The following is a 12720-nucleotide window of genomic DNA, read 5'->3' as shown; positions in this document are numbered from 1 at the left end:
AGTTCACTTTGTCAGACATGATTAAAATTTCACCAATTGTATTTTAGTGATTGAATTATTATTCTGCAAATAAACAAATATGCACTTGATCTTGATAATGTAGATTATAATTATTATACATGTCCGTGTCTCCCCACTCCTATCCCCTTTCTCCCCATCAACGACTCACAAACATACAATCTGTCCCTCCACATCCACACGATCTGTTGATTCATGCTCAAGCTATCTACCGACAAACAGAACTAATGCATACATAACCAAGACACATACAATCGGCAATGTGTAAACAGGAAGGTATATTGAATAACAGCAAAACGGATACCAGAACTTAAGGGAACTGACCTAACCTTAATGTCAACTAGTGATAGAAGCCCGGTGAAAGGTGCTCTATTGTAATATCACTATGGTGGCCTGTGAGGCTATAACAATAATAATACTAAAATACAATATCATAACAATTTCCCATTCAACTAAATTAAAACATTAAATAAGTATTTGCTGAAATATCCAACACCGAGTAATAATAACGAACATTTCAAATTCATTTGTTTAAACATAATCACCGAAAGGTTTATCTTGCAACATGCGAAAAAGATGATAGTAAAGTACCAAAAAATACCGAACGTTCATGTTAATATGAATTCATCATATTATTATTTTGGTAAAATGCTTGGCCACTTTGGTAATTTTTTAATGAACAAATTTAAGTGTTTGTAGATTACTGTGTTCATCAGTATTGGTGGTTAATATAAATATAGCCGGTTGCCAAGAATTTTCTAAAATCTGCTTGAAGAACTGGAGATGAGAATTAACAGACTGCTCTATGTATTTACTACCCCGTTTTGGATATCTAATTCTGAACATACTGCCAATATGCATGGTCGATTTCATTACATTCTTCTTCTCATTAAGTCATCCATTTAATATGTGCGTTGGGTATACTTAGGATTCTTAGTATATATTCATCAGGGGAGACAGTTGGCTAGTGATACTTCTTGGCCTGGAATGTATGTAATGCCTCGTATCTGTTGGATAAGTATAAGATGTCTTGATGATATTTTGCAAATTTGTTTTTTGCTGTGGCTGCCAACAGTTTGTGATCAGTGTGAATGCTGGAATGTTTACCAAAAGAATGGTATTTGTAGTTAGGGTTTATCATTTTCAGCAAAACAGCCCCTGGACTTTTGCTTGATGCATCACACAGAATCACGATTTGTTGTCTATCTTTGTAGAAAACAAGGACTGGCGCTTTGGCTATAGCCTTATTCGGTGTAATGCTTGGTCATCACTTATAGACCACTTGAATATTACATCTTTTTGAAGCAGATTTCGAAGAGGCTCAGTAAGTGGACTCATTTTAAAAATTGTACAAGTCCGAGAGGTGACTGCAACTCTAGTTTTATTGTTGACGCTTCAAGATTCAGAATAGCTTTCAGTTTAGATGGATCAGACATTACACCATATGTTCTTACTATGTTGACAAATAATAACTTTGTCTTAGTTGAAATGATATTTCTCATTGTTTAGTTTTACATAATTCGTTCTGCATATTTTCAGGACATTTTGTATAGCTTGGTCATGTTCTCTGGAAACAGCGGTAATAGGGATGTCATCTTTGAGAGAGTAAATATTATTGATTTTCCAAAAAATGTGCTCTAGTTTGACTAGAATACATGAAGTCAAAAGGTAAGTGTTTAATCTTCTGTAGATCATACCAAACATTCAATTGTCATAAGATTCGGTTATTTTCACGTCCAAATGTCTTGATATTCGGTTCGCTTGACTTGCGATTATGATTATGATTATATTATATGATGACCAGAATGTGCTAAGAACCGTTCACAAGACTCGTTACCGTGTCGTGAACTGGCGAAATTTGAAAGAGCAACTAATATTCTTCAAGCTGGTATTTTTTATAGATTTTATTTTTCATTCTTTTCGCCTATTTTTTCCAGTTTAAAAATGTGAGCTGGCTGGGGCCTTTATCCCTTGTCTATTTCTAATACACTAGATACCAGCCGATAACGCCTCCTCCCCTTGCCCATAGGTACGCGTACAGTTTATTATAGTTCCTGGGCTCCCTGTGTTCTAAGCTGTGAAAAGTGAAATTAACAATTCGTTTCTGATGACGAGGCAGCTTGTTGGAACTGGCGCCGGCATTACTAATGTATTACAATCATGCAGGACTGTGTTACAATCAGGTACAGCCAATGGAGCTGTTCATCGGAAAAGCTGGTCCAAGGGATTTTTGTTGAGGGCAGGGGATTTTTTCTATTTTTTGTAGGGGGCGGGAAATATCAGTACCCCCTCCCCCAGTGGGCAGGGCAGATTTCTTTAAAAAATGGACAGGGGAACTTTTTTTAGTGGATAGGATAGTTACAGCCAAAACTAGGTCAGCTTGGACGTTCAGTTGCGAGACATAACAAAAAAACGCAGCCAGTGATACATTTCGAAAATAAAAATACAAAATAAACTCAATCAGAGGCGTCGACCACGCGCGCTGGAAATAAATATTACACATTGTGATACAGTCTAACCAGCCTCTTTCACTCAGGCAATATAATTATGCCATTCCCCAACGCACTTATATTTAATACCTTGACAAAAACACAAAAAAAAATGTAAATCAGGCTTGTAATTACTATTAACTCAACTCGAACGCAATACTCATCACTGTAAAAGTGGATAAATTCGAACCAGCCAGCTCATGACCGGAGACGTCCAGTCGTCTTCGTTGAAAACTCGCCAATTCACCATAATCGTGATGGTGAACTGTTTAGCTGATTTTTCATAAGATCTTATGGATATTCAATTTATATTTATCCCAACTTATTTGAATATATCCTTTCGGGAATTTGAGACATTGTTCAAACGATCCTGTACAGGGTTATGTCTGATGTCAACTAATAATACGCAATTATCCAGGCAGTACTAGAAACTATTGCTCATACTAATCATGTTTTGTAAGCTGGGAAGTTGGATACTTGAACGTATAGTCCCCGGGCGTGCAGTAGACGAAAATAATCGCACTGTCACATGTTTTCGTCTTAGCCTTGTCTTTTCGTTTTAACCGTCACAGTCCGCTTCATTGAATGTTTAGTTTGATAATTGATGAACATATATTTATTATGAGACTGTTGCTTTCAAGTTGTGTTAATACAAAGATGATTTAAACTGTCCCTTCCGTTGCCAACGTATTCAATATACGGAAATAGCATATGTGTTTGCGTTTGCGTGAGTGATTGGGGGATAACAGCGAAAATTATTTCCAGCTAAAATATAGTATTTTACTGTATATCAATTAGCCTTTGCGATCCCGGAATAAGATACTAGTAGTTGACTCTAAAGTACTCCTAACCCTAAGCAGGGAGCTGTAATGAGATTACAGCTCCCTGCCCTAAGTCATAATATCTCAGACTGCTATAGTAACATTGACATGCGTGCATCATTGTTTTTGTTTTTTTATTTCATTCAAAAGATTTAGGGACACGGAAAAAAACACGCAGAAATATTTTTTCCTTGTTTATACTCTACACAAAGTAATTTATCAGTCGTGGCGAGTATGTGTGACAGTTTATTACTTCTGTGTGAATATAATTCAATTATGTAACTTTTGGTACGGTATCACTCTTTTGGGAAGATAATGGTGGCTCTGAAAAGGACCGTTTAGTTTAGTTTCGTTAGAAAACGATATGAATTAACTCCAATCTATGACCCGCGTATGTGTGTGTGTGGGGGGTCGATCTTCTTAGCAGTGAAACTGAAACGGGCACGTGAAAATTACAATTCAAACTCGATTTATTCTTCAATAGCATACATACACAGTGGCAGCGGCAGCGGTCGCCCCACGAAGAAAATTTTGGGGGCGTCGCCTCTCCAAAATCAAGCGGAAACCCTTTGTGTCAGCAAAATGTCCCCCTAATGCAGGAAATAGCGTTTTAGATTGTCTAGATTTCAAATTTGTGCATGCCCCGGACCCCCTAGATACTAAATAGCAAATTACTAGTCAACTACAGAATTGGGGTTGTCAACCGTCGAAATAAGTTACTTTGGCCAGTAATATATGGGGGAATTTGACGGAGGAGACATTCATAGCAATCGAATCAAAACAAAATTAAAACTGTGAAACTGCTTTGCGAGCGGAAGTCGACATTTACGAAAACCTCGAATACAGCATACTGTAAAGGGGTTAATTATTCACTGGGTTTTAATTTAGCTTATTTCACTGACTGGAAAAATGCGCTAAATTAAAACCCAGTGAATATGTAAAATTTAGCATAGAACACATTATCTAAATGATAAAACCGTGAATTTAAAACCCACTGATTATGCCTGAAATGGTAAATCAGTGAAATTTAAACCCAGTGAAAATTAGTCATTTTACAGTAACTATGATTACTGCAGATGCGAGGCATGGCTGGCGAAAAACTGTCGTAACACTGACGTGATTGCTATTGGCAATGAAACTCACAAATTCATTGCCAATAAAGTTGTTACCCACGAAGACATCCGATTTCGTAGCGCCATGAAATGAATGGCGCGCTACAAATCAGCCGTACAAGTATATCGGCATCTTGACAATAACGGAGTGAACGTAAAAAAAAATCACGCCCTTAACAGGAATATGTCTGTCAATAAGTATCTGAAATAAGAGAGGCCGGGGAATGAGAATCAGAATGATACATGGTTCAACTTTTACTAAAAAAAAAGAACCGTGATGGCCCTACCAAGTCCGCTGAAAAGCCGGTTATTGACCGTGTCAGCCGCGACCAACTGTGTAATAATTCCTCCTCACTCCAGTCATCGCATTTGGAGAAGTAATATTCTCTAACCAACAGGCTCTGACGACCTCAGTTAGTTCCCTGGATGTTGGCGAAACGACCATTATTTAGAAATTCCTGCTAACTTTTACAAAGGACTATGGATTGCCATCTTGAGCAATGCTTTATCGGAGGCGGCCCGGGACTATGGATTGAATACTACATGTATAGCGGGGTCAGCTAATGTAGGTCAGGTAATCGGATGTCGAGGTAATCGCAAGTTAAGCGAACCGAATATCAAGACATTTGGACGTGAAAATAACCGAATCTTATAACAATTGAATGTCAAGATAATGTCTAAATAACGACACAATTGTAACATTATGAAACAATGACAAAATAATATTGTAACAATTACACAATAATGAAATAATTAAGAAATAAAGTTGAAATAATGAAACAATAGCAATACGATGCTGCAGTAATAACACAACAAAGGAATCAGCGCAAAATAATGTTTAAATAAAGACCAAACAACTAAACAATGTTCAAATAATGACACCAAGCTAATTTTGGCGGTATTCTCACCCCATACTCACACTATACAGTCGGTCACTATTTTTGACATCGTCAGACAACTTAGTTGTCTATTCCAGAATTCAAGCTTTTTCACATTTTCGCAGCAGATTTTCATACCTTTATCCAGAAATGTTTCGTGTTTGTCTTTTGGGGTGATTGAAATAACTGTTTTATTTACCTTTCTTCACGACGCAAAACCAATATTTTCCGTCGATTTTGACATTTTATGATCGAAACATATCATTAAAAATTGGTAGGCTGATTTGTTATTTGTCACACCGAATTTTATTAATGGGCGATTTTTATAGATGCTCTTTTCGATAGCAAATGCAAATGGCGAAATTTTGAAATGAATATGTACGCTAATCAGTGCTACAAAACTCTATTTATATCCAAAAAATGAAGCATTGTTATATACTGGTGTGTCAAATAAAGTCAGTAGGTCTTGACATTTTTATAAACCCCCAGTTTTTCGATCGACCATGTTAACATGAACTTTAAATTAATTTAATATATTTATTGACTCATAACAATCTACTGGAGGAGGTTAAAGGTAACAAAAGAAAATTAAATAAAAATTAATCAAATTGCAATGGCCAAGAGTTTAAAGCAAACCAAAAACTGACTAAATGGAATTAATAGCGGGTAGAACATATAATACAATAAAATAACATGAAATACCCACAACATACTACATGTATAAGCAGAATATAAAAAAACAAAAAACCAATGAACAGATAATAATAGATAAATATATATGAAGAAAGTCAATTACTAAGTGGGTCCTGCTGTCTAATAGCAAAGCTGTATTTCAGATATTGTGCCAAAGGAATTGTTAAGTTATTATTTGACATTATTTTTATGAATTTATTTTCAGGTGTCAGATTTGTAAAGTCAGTGATAATCTTTTCAGCTTCTTTGTGTAAAATGATCCTCTCTTTATTATACACTGGGCATATTATAAGGAATTGTTGTGGTGTCTTCAATATCATTTTTGTTACACAGTTCACAGATTATGTCGCTACTTTTAATTGCTCAGTACTGAGTACTTTTCAGTACTTTATTTTTTAGCTCAATCAACGATGCCGTTTTGACAAGATTTGTTTAGCAATGTCATAAATCCAGATATTAATCTTTACATGGCAGGAACTGGATGTTTATCGGTTAGTAGGCTGGTTTTGATACGTATTAGGATTCAATAACCCAAAACCTCATAGAGCTAATTTTGTTTACATGTTTTGTTTACGTTGTAGTTGTCTGTGATTTGAGGTCAAAGTGAAGTCATACAATGAGGTATCGCTTTGCATGACGGTAAATTTGCCCATTTTAATGAACATTCTGACGGTATCGTATTCTGTCTGACTTCCTGACTCCCTCGGCCCGGATGTGAACGGTTTGTTTACTCCAACACGGTTTGAGACAAAAGAACGCTAGCCGTTCCAGACCGAGGATAGATGATTCTACTTATTCTTATTTTTCAGTTTTCAGCTGTTTCGAATGACTTTTTAAATTTCGGTCTGCTTTTTCCTAATTTGACAAACAAAATATTGGCAAATTTTTTGAAGTTTTTGCCACGTAATAAATCTAAATTGTCTGATTATCAGACTGGTAGTTTTTCAGCCATTGTTGTCTAATAATATATTTACAATTCCAAGTCAACTAAAGGCAACTTCTACTAATTCAAGTTATGTTTTCAGATTTAAACATCTAGGGACACCATGTTATTGTATTGACTTGATCTGCGACGATGTGTGTAAAAAACGTTTAATGTGTAAACACGAAGGTATATCGGATAACATCAAACCAGACCTTAGAACTCCCAGGGCACTGGCCCGACCTTAATGTCAACTACAGGTATAAATGGCTATTAAATAATTCAGACAGTAACAATCTTGTTTAGGGAAATTTTCAAAATTGTATACATGAATAACTTTATTCACTGTAACCATGGATGTACTAGTACATCCATGCTGTAACTATTTAACTATACAATAACCATATTTACATGGGTACCAGATATGTATTTCTTTCAATGCACCCCCCTAACAGAATCAGTGTTCACTATGAAACTAAAGCTATATGCAACCATATGATTGACGATTTTCTAAAACGTATTTACCTTGTCCAGTATTTGCAATTTACAAACTCTGGGAGTTCATCTTCTTCCAGTAAAAGTGTTGTGGATTGAGAATCAATGTTCATTTCAGCTTCGTCAATCGAATTGGTTATATCTAAGCGTTCAACCCCGGCGTTCGACATTTCAAAACATAGCTTTTAAATAATATCACGTGAATGCGTGAACTACGACCTATGGTGAACAATGGACACCATTCATGATTGACACTGCAGGTCGACGGCATCTCAACACCGACGAGATAACGGCGTCCTGTGACACCGTAGGGAACACTACAGGGGCCAGGCGATCTATTTGTTCCAATACATGAACCATACTCTTGCTCAAAATAATATAAATTATAGAATTGAAACAGTTTAGTAATTAATGTAAAGCAAGCATAATAATAATAATTATTACATATGTACTGCAGTTTATTTTGATTCGTCCCTGAAATCAAAATCGGTATTTCCACACCTCATATGCAAATGAGGTCTGAGATCAAACAAAGTAGTCCCTTCAGGAGTGCATATCACCCATGCAATAATGTTTTCGGTATTTTCACGGTCGATATGCAAATGAACATGGTATTTCCATCGGCTACCGAACTATTTTTATTTTGTAAACACATTTTCGTCTGCTATTTTTGTCCGGTTCAAATCGTCAGGCAACATTTTTGGCATGTCAGGTGTACATCACATGGAATACTACGATTAGGAGAACTTAATGTATGTTGACCACCTGGAAACTGAGTTTTATAAACTTTGAAGGGCTCCCGGATCCACCAGCAGTGAAATCAGTGATACTATACTATGGAGCCGCAACCATCAACATCGAAATACCAGGTTTCTGCTGGCGACGTTACGGCGTTACTCAGTTCCAAATAAATATTACCAACGCCAAAAGAGATGCGGTGTATTCTGCTGTACTTTCACTCGCTTCGCTCGTGAAAGTACGGCCGCAGGATACACCGCATCACTCGTGAAAATAACTTCCATACGCAATGAAAGCCACGGGCAGGGTTTGGGGTTCTGTCATATAATCTGCTGTGGATACAGTATAATAATATAATTCATAGAAATTATCATTTATACATAAATTGTGTAATTTTAGAAATAGTGTATATAGCCAAATAAGGGCAAATGCTTTTCTAAAGTCAATGAAGCAACTATACAAGCGTATTGGATTGTCTTATTCATGTGTATTCTGACTTATCAATTGGTTGTTCCTTCGAGCTATCAAAAACCGAACTGCACTAGGGTTAGTAAATTATTACAAATCAGTCTTTTATTCATTACATTTGTTAAAAATGTTTACAGGGTGCTCTACAAAACCAAGACGCAATCAGCGCTATGCAATAAATATATAATAATAATGATAAATTGTATTGATATCGTATTTTTTACAGTTAAATTACAATAAAGTGATACAATAGGAGAATGAAATAAAATAAAATGTTTTTATAGACTTAATCCTACTTTATAAAGGTACATGTAGTATTAAAAAAATAAAACAATAATAAACCCAGCTATTTATAGGAATAACACAATTGTGTTTCAATTGATCACTTTTGTGAAAACTAATTTTTAACTTCCTTTTGTTATCTGCCTTACGTGTGTTCTTGGTCGTATTTAGTACATCTTCGTCCGCCAGCCAAGGACCATTTATTCGGCTGAAGCCTCAACATTAACCCTTATCAGATTTCACCACGATTTACTGTATGTCGCACGCCCTCAAACAATTATAAGATTCACTTCGGCTCATTTGCATCACCCAATCAGAACTCATGAAAGAAACTGCACATTATTTGGTAAAATTAAAATGGCGGAATTAAATATACTGTTGCTAGCTTTTTCTCTGAAGGAGCTTACTGGTTATCATGACGTGTTTGTTGCAAACACAGTCCCTCGACTATGTTGCAACGAAGACCAAATCGGGCAAGTTATGTTATCAGTTTCGACAGTTTTATCAGTTTACTAAAACACAGTTTGAACAATATTTAGACATTCCATCGTCCTCATTCACTTGCCTACAAACAATTTTTGGAATAAGAAATTTTGGAAACGTGTCAACGAATATAGACCTTCTGTTCTTGACTCTGGATGAATCGCAAAGCCTACACACCGCCATTGTTGATGAGGTTAATATTTAACCATGGAGCTAAAAAAAGAAGGAGACTGGACTGGTTTTAATCCTACTTGAGTCTTTTGTTTTAAGCTGATTATTCTTTTGTGTTTACGCGCCTTTCATGTCGATGACTTCTGCTGGCTGCTGTCACACTGATCATTCAGCCGTCACCGCCTTCCTGAGGTGTGACGATCATTTTTGTTCTGCGCAGTTGACGTCAAAGGTCGATGAACATGCGCGTAGCGGTAATTACGGAAGAGTGTCGTCAGTTCTACAGGTCTGCGTTTGAGTCATAGAAATCGGACGGGTGTTCAGCAAGTTATTACAATGTATGTGGTTCTCGTAATGTCGAAAACATTGCTCACAAGAAATTGATTTTAAAATAAAATACTTGGCCGCAGACGATAAAATTACCACCGATATATGTTTTCCATGTACTTTCCAACAAGCTTGAATTGAAGTTCGAGCTCCCATAGCCAAATTCACAATCACGTTTTTCATTTCTGTTCATCTGTCCTACTTCCTGTGTGGGCCCCCATAGACAACACGTGCCTTGGATAAACGACGCGTTAAATTTGAGCTCAGGTAAATTCAATTTTTTTCGTAAAACCCTTTTCCGCGGACGCCGAAATTTAAATAGTAAGCTGACCTCTTCTACGTCATGCTAGGGTAGGTGCCAATAGCGGCATATCACGGCCAAACCGGCAATCGCCGATTGAATTTGACATGCGTTGCGTTGCTTTGATTTGTGTTGATAGCTCATATTAAGAGATAGGGGATAGTTATATTGTGGCGGGTTGGAAGTTAACGATACTTTGTTCCCCACTACATTGATTCCATCACAATTACTTGTGTATTACACATCACCAATTTAGAAGTTACTGTGTAATTCTGGCCATGTTTTCTTCCTACTTGAGTCGTTATAAATTTTTTTTCGTCCCTCACCCTGCTTTGTAATAACGACCGAACTCATCCGAGAACGTCCGATCATGACTAATTATATATTCACGTCCAGTAATCCACCCATAAACCCGTCAAGTGTTATCTGTTGACCAAATAGTCGGCAGAAGTCATGGTAACAATAGCATCAAAGGGAGTTCACTCTCCTTCTTTTTTTAGCTCCATTATTTAACCAGGTTTAAATCTGGTGGAGCTGCAGCATTTACATTCCTCAGAGGCAGTAAGTGGTTGTGCCTCATTGTAACCAATCAGCGCTGGCCACTTTGAATATGTAAACATAGCTTACGTTTGCCAATACATTGGTAATCCCTTTCATTGCACAGCTACAAGGCATGCATCAAGCAGCTGAATATTTTATGCAGTGCCAACATTTCTGTTCGCAACTTTCCAGAATATTTCTTAGTTTTTGCTGTCACTGTTACGGGGTGGACTCAATGACATTTATGTTGTTCGTTCAATCAGCTCTATGCCTGAATATCATATCATCTAGAATGTCATCAGAAGATCTTTTCTGAGCCAGAACTTTGTTACTCCGAGTCGCCAGTCCCTCTCACTTAATGCAGAAAACGACAACTCTCTAATCGAAATCCAACAGTGGGCTACAGAGAATGAGCTGTCGTCCGACACTATGCACCACCTAGTTACAGCCCGTAAACAAACATCCTCACCACTTGGCCAACAACAAAGATTAGAAGAGGTGGTTAAAACCTTGAAGGCCAAGTACACCAGATGTCGATTATGCAACAGGATGCACATCAGACACGACTCCCAACGACTGCTAGACCCTTTGTTTCAACGAATCCCAGAGTTCCCCGAACAGACACTAGAACACCTGCCCCACTGGACACGCAGTCTAGTAGGCCAATTTGTTCAACAGGGTTCAACAGGGGCAAATGCACTCATTCCAAATCTTTATTTAGAGACTTCTTGTAGAAAATCCCATCCAAAAACTGAGCATGCTGTTACTGTGCCCACTACTACTGTTCCAAAAAAACTAATTGCTGAGCTACCCACCAGTTTCAACACCTCGCCACCCAAAGTAAGCTTCTCCCTTAAACCTCACATTTGGCAAGAGGAGCTCACAGGCGATCCGGATGCTTCTTTTTTGATTACAGGAAATAATCAAGATTTTCAAATCACTGACCCCGGTTGCCCATTACAAGGATGTTCATGTTCAAAATTACAAGTCGGCCAAAATGCATGCTCGGTCTCAGGCTGAAGCTCAAATTCTCTCTGAGATAGCCGTAACTATGTCACTACCCCGCATAAACCGACTATTGAGAGTGCCCTTGGCAATTCCTAAGCCAGGATCAGATGCGGTATGTCTCATCCATGACTGCAGTCAACTGAGAGGAGGTGCCCTGAAAGATTATTAGTCCAGTCAATATGTGACATGACCTACAACAAATTGCAATAAAAATGAGACCAAGTGCGTTGTATAGCATTTTTCATGCTGTATAACATACTGAAAGTCCCATAAAATCCCAAGAGTGGACCATGTCTAAATTTGACCTCTAATTTCCTTGAAAAAAAGCATTTTTTGGTAAAAAATAGTTTTTGAGATTAAATCTTATAAATCAAAGTAGTTGATAGATACTTCATAGAATAAGCACATTATACTGTCAAAGCTGCGTATCTAAACATGATTTTTATTGCTTCACATTAAAATTAAGTTAAATGTTGTTTAAATAGACATTAGCTGTGACATTTGCAATTTCAACTAACTTTTCTTATGCCAGTCACGGAATTGCTACGAAGGTGATGTAATTGGATTTAATTATTACAGTATTCTGGGCATTTGAATAAAAAAACAGTACCCACTGGTTTCTTTGCATATTATTATGATAAACAAGTTTTAACTCATTATGAACTGTGGTCACTAAAGTAGATTATTACATACAATGTTCAGATTATGTGCAGTGATTGGCTCATACGCTGGCAAATGCTATTTGATAATATAGCGCTATCTCCCGACTAGATGAACTATTGCTTGATAATGACTTCACTCCAAGGGACATTTCCAATTCTGCTGAATACCTCTCACATATGACGTGATGTTGCGCATGCGTGCACGCGGTAATTCATAATGGCGGCGAATACAAGCCATGTGAGCAAAGCAAACGGCGGTATGTTATAACAACACTTACTGAGTGACCATTATTCGGGCAATATCATATGTCT

At 37.1% G+C, this 12720-nt stretch overlaps 1 long non-coding RNA gene across 1 annotated transcript; it reads right to left on the bottom strand.

Annotated features, from left to right (window-relative positions):
• Nucleotides 1-277: 277 nt before the first annotated feature.
• On the bottom strand, nt 278-7609 carry LOC146742782 (uncharacterized). The gene is made up of 2 exons (XR_014929864.1): nt 7459-7609; nt 278-1025 (listed from the first exon to the last, which is right to left on the bottom strand). It is a non-coding gene; the product is annotated as an uncharacterized LOC146742782 (long non-coding RNA).
• Between the last annotated feature and the right edge of the window lie 5111 nt (nt 7610-12720).

The sequence above is a fragment of the Saccoglossus kowalevskii genome, chromosome 6 (genome assembly GCF_978046115.1).
Source record: "Saccoglossus kowalevskii chromosome 6, keSacKowa6.1, whole genome shotgun sequence".
NCBI classification, from domain to species: Eukaryota; Metazoa; Hemichordata; class Enteropneusta; family Harrimaniidae; genus Saccoglossus; species Saccoglossus kowalevskii.
This window is presented reverse-complemented; position numbering and strand designations above follow the sequence as displayed.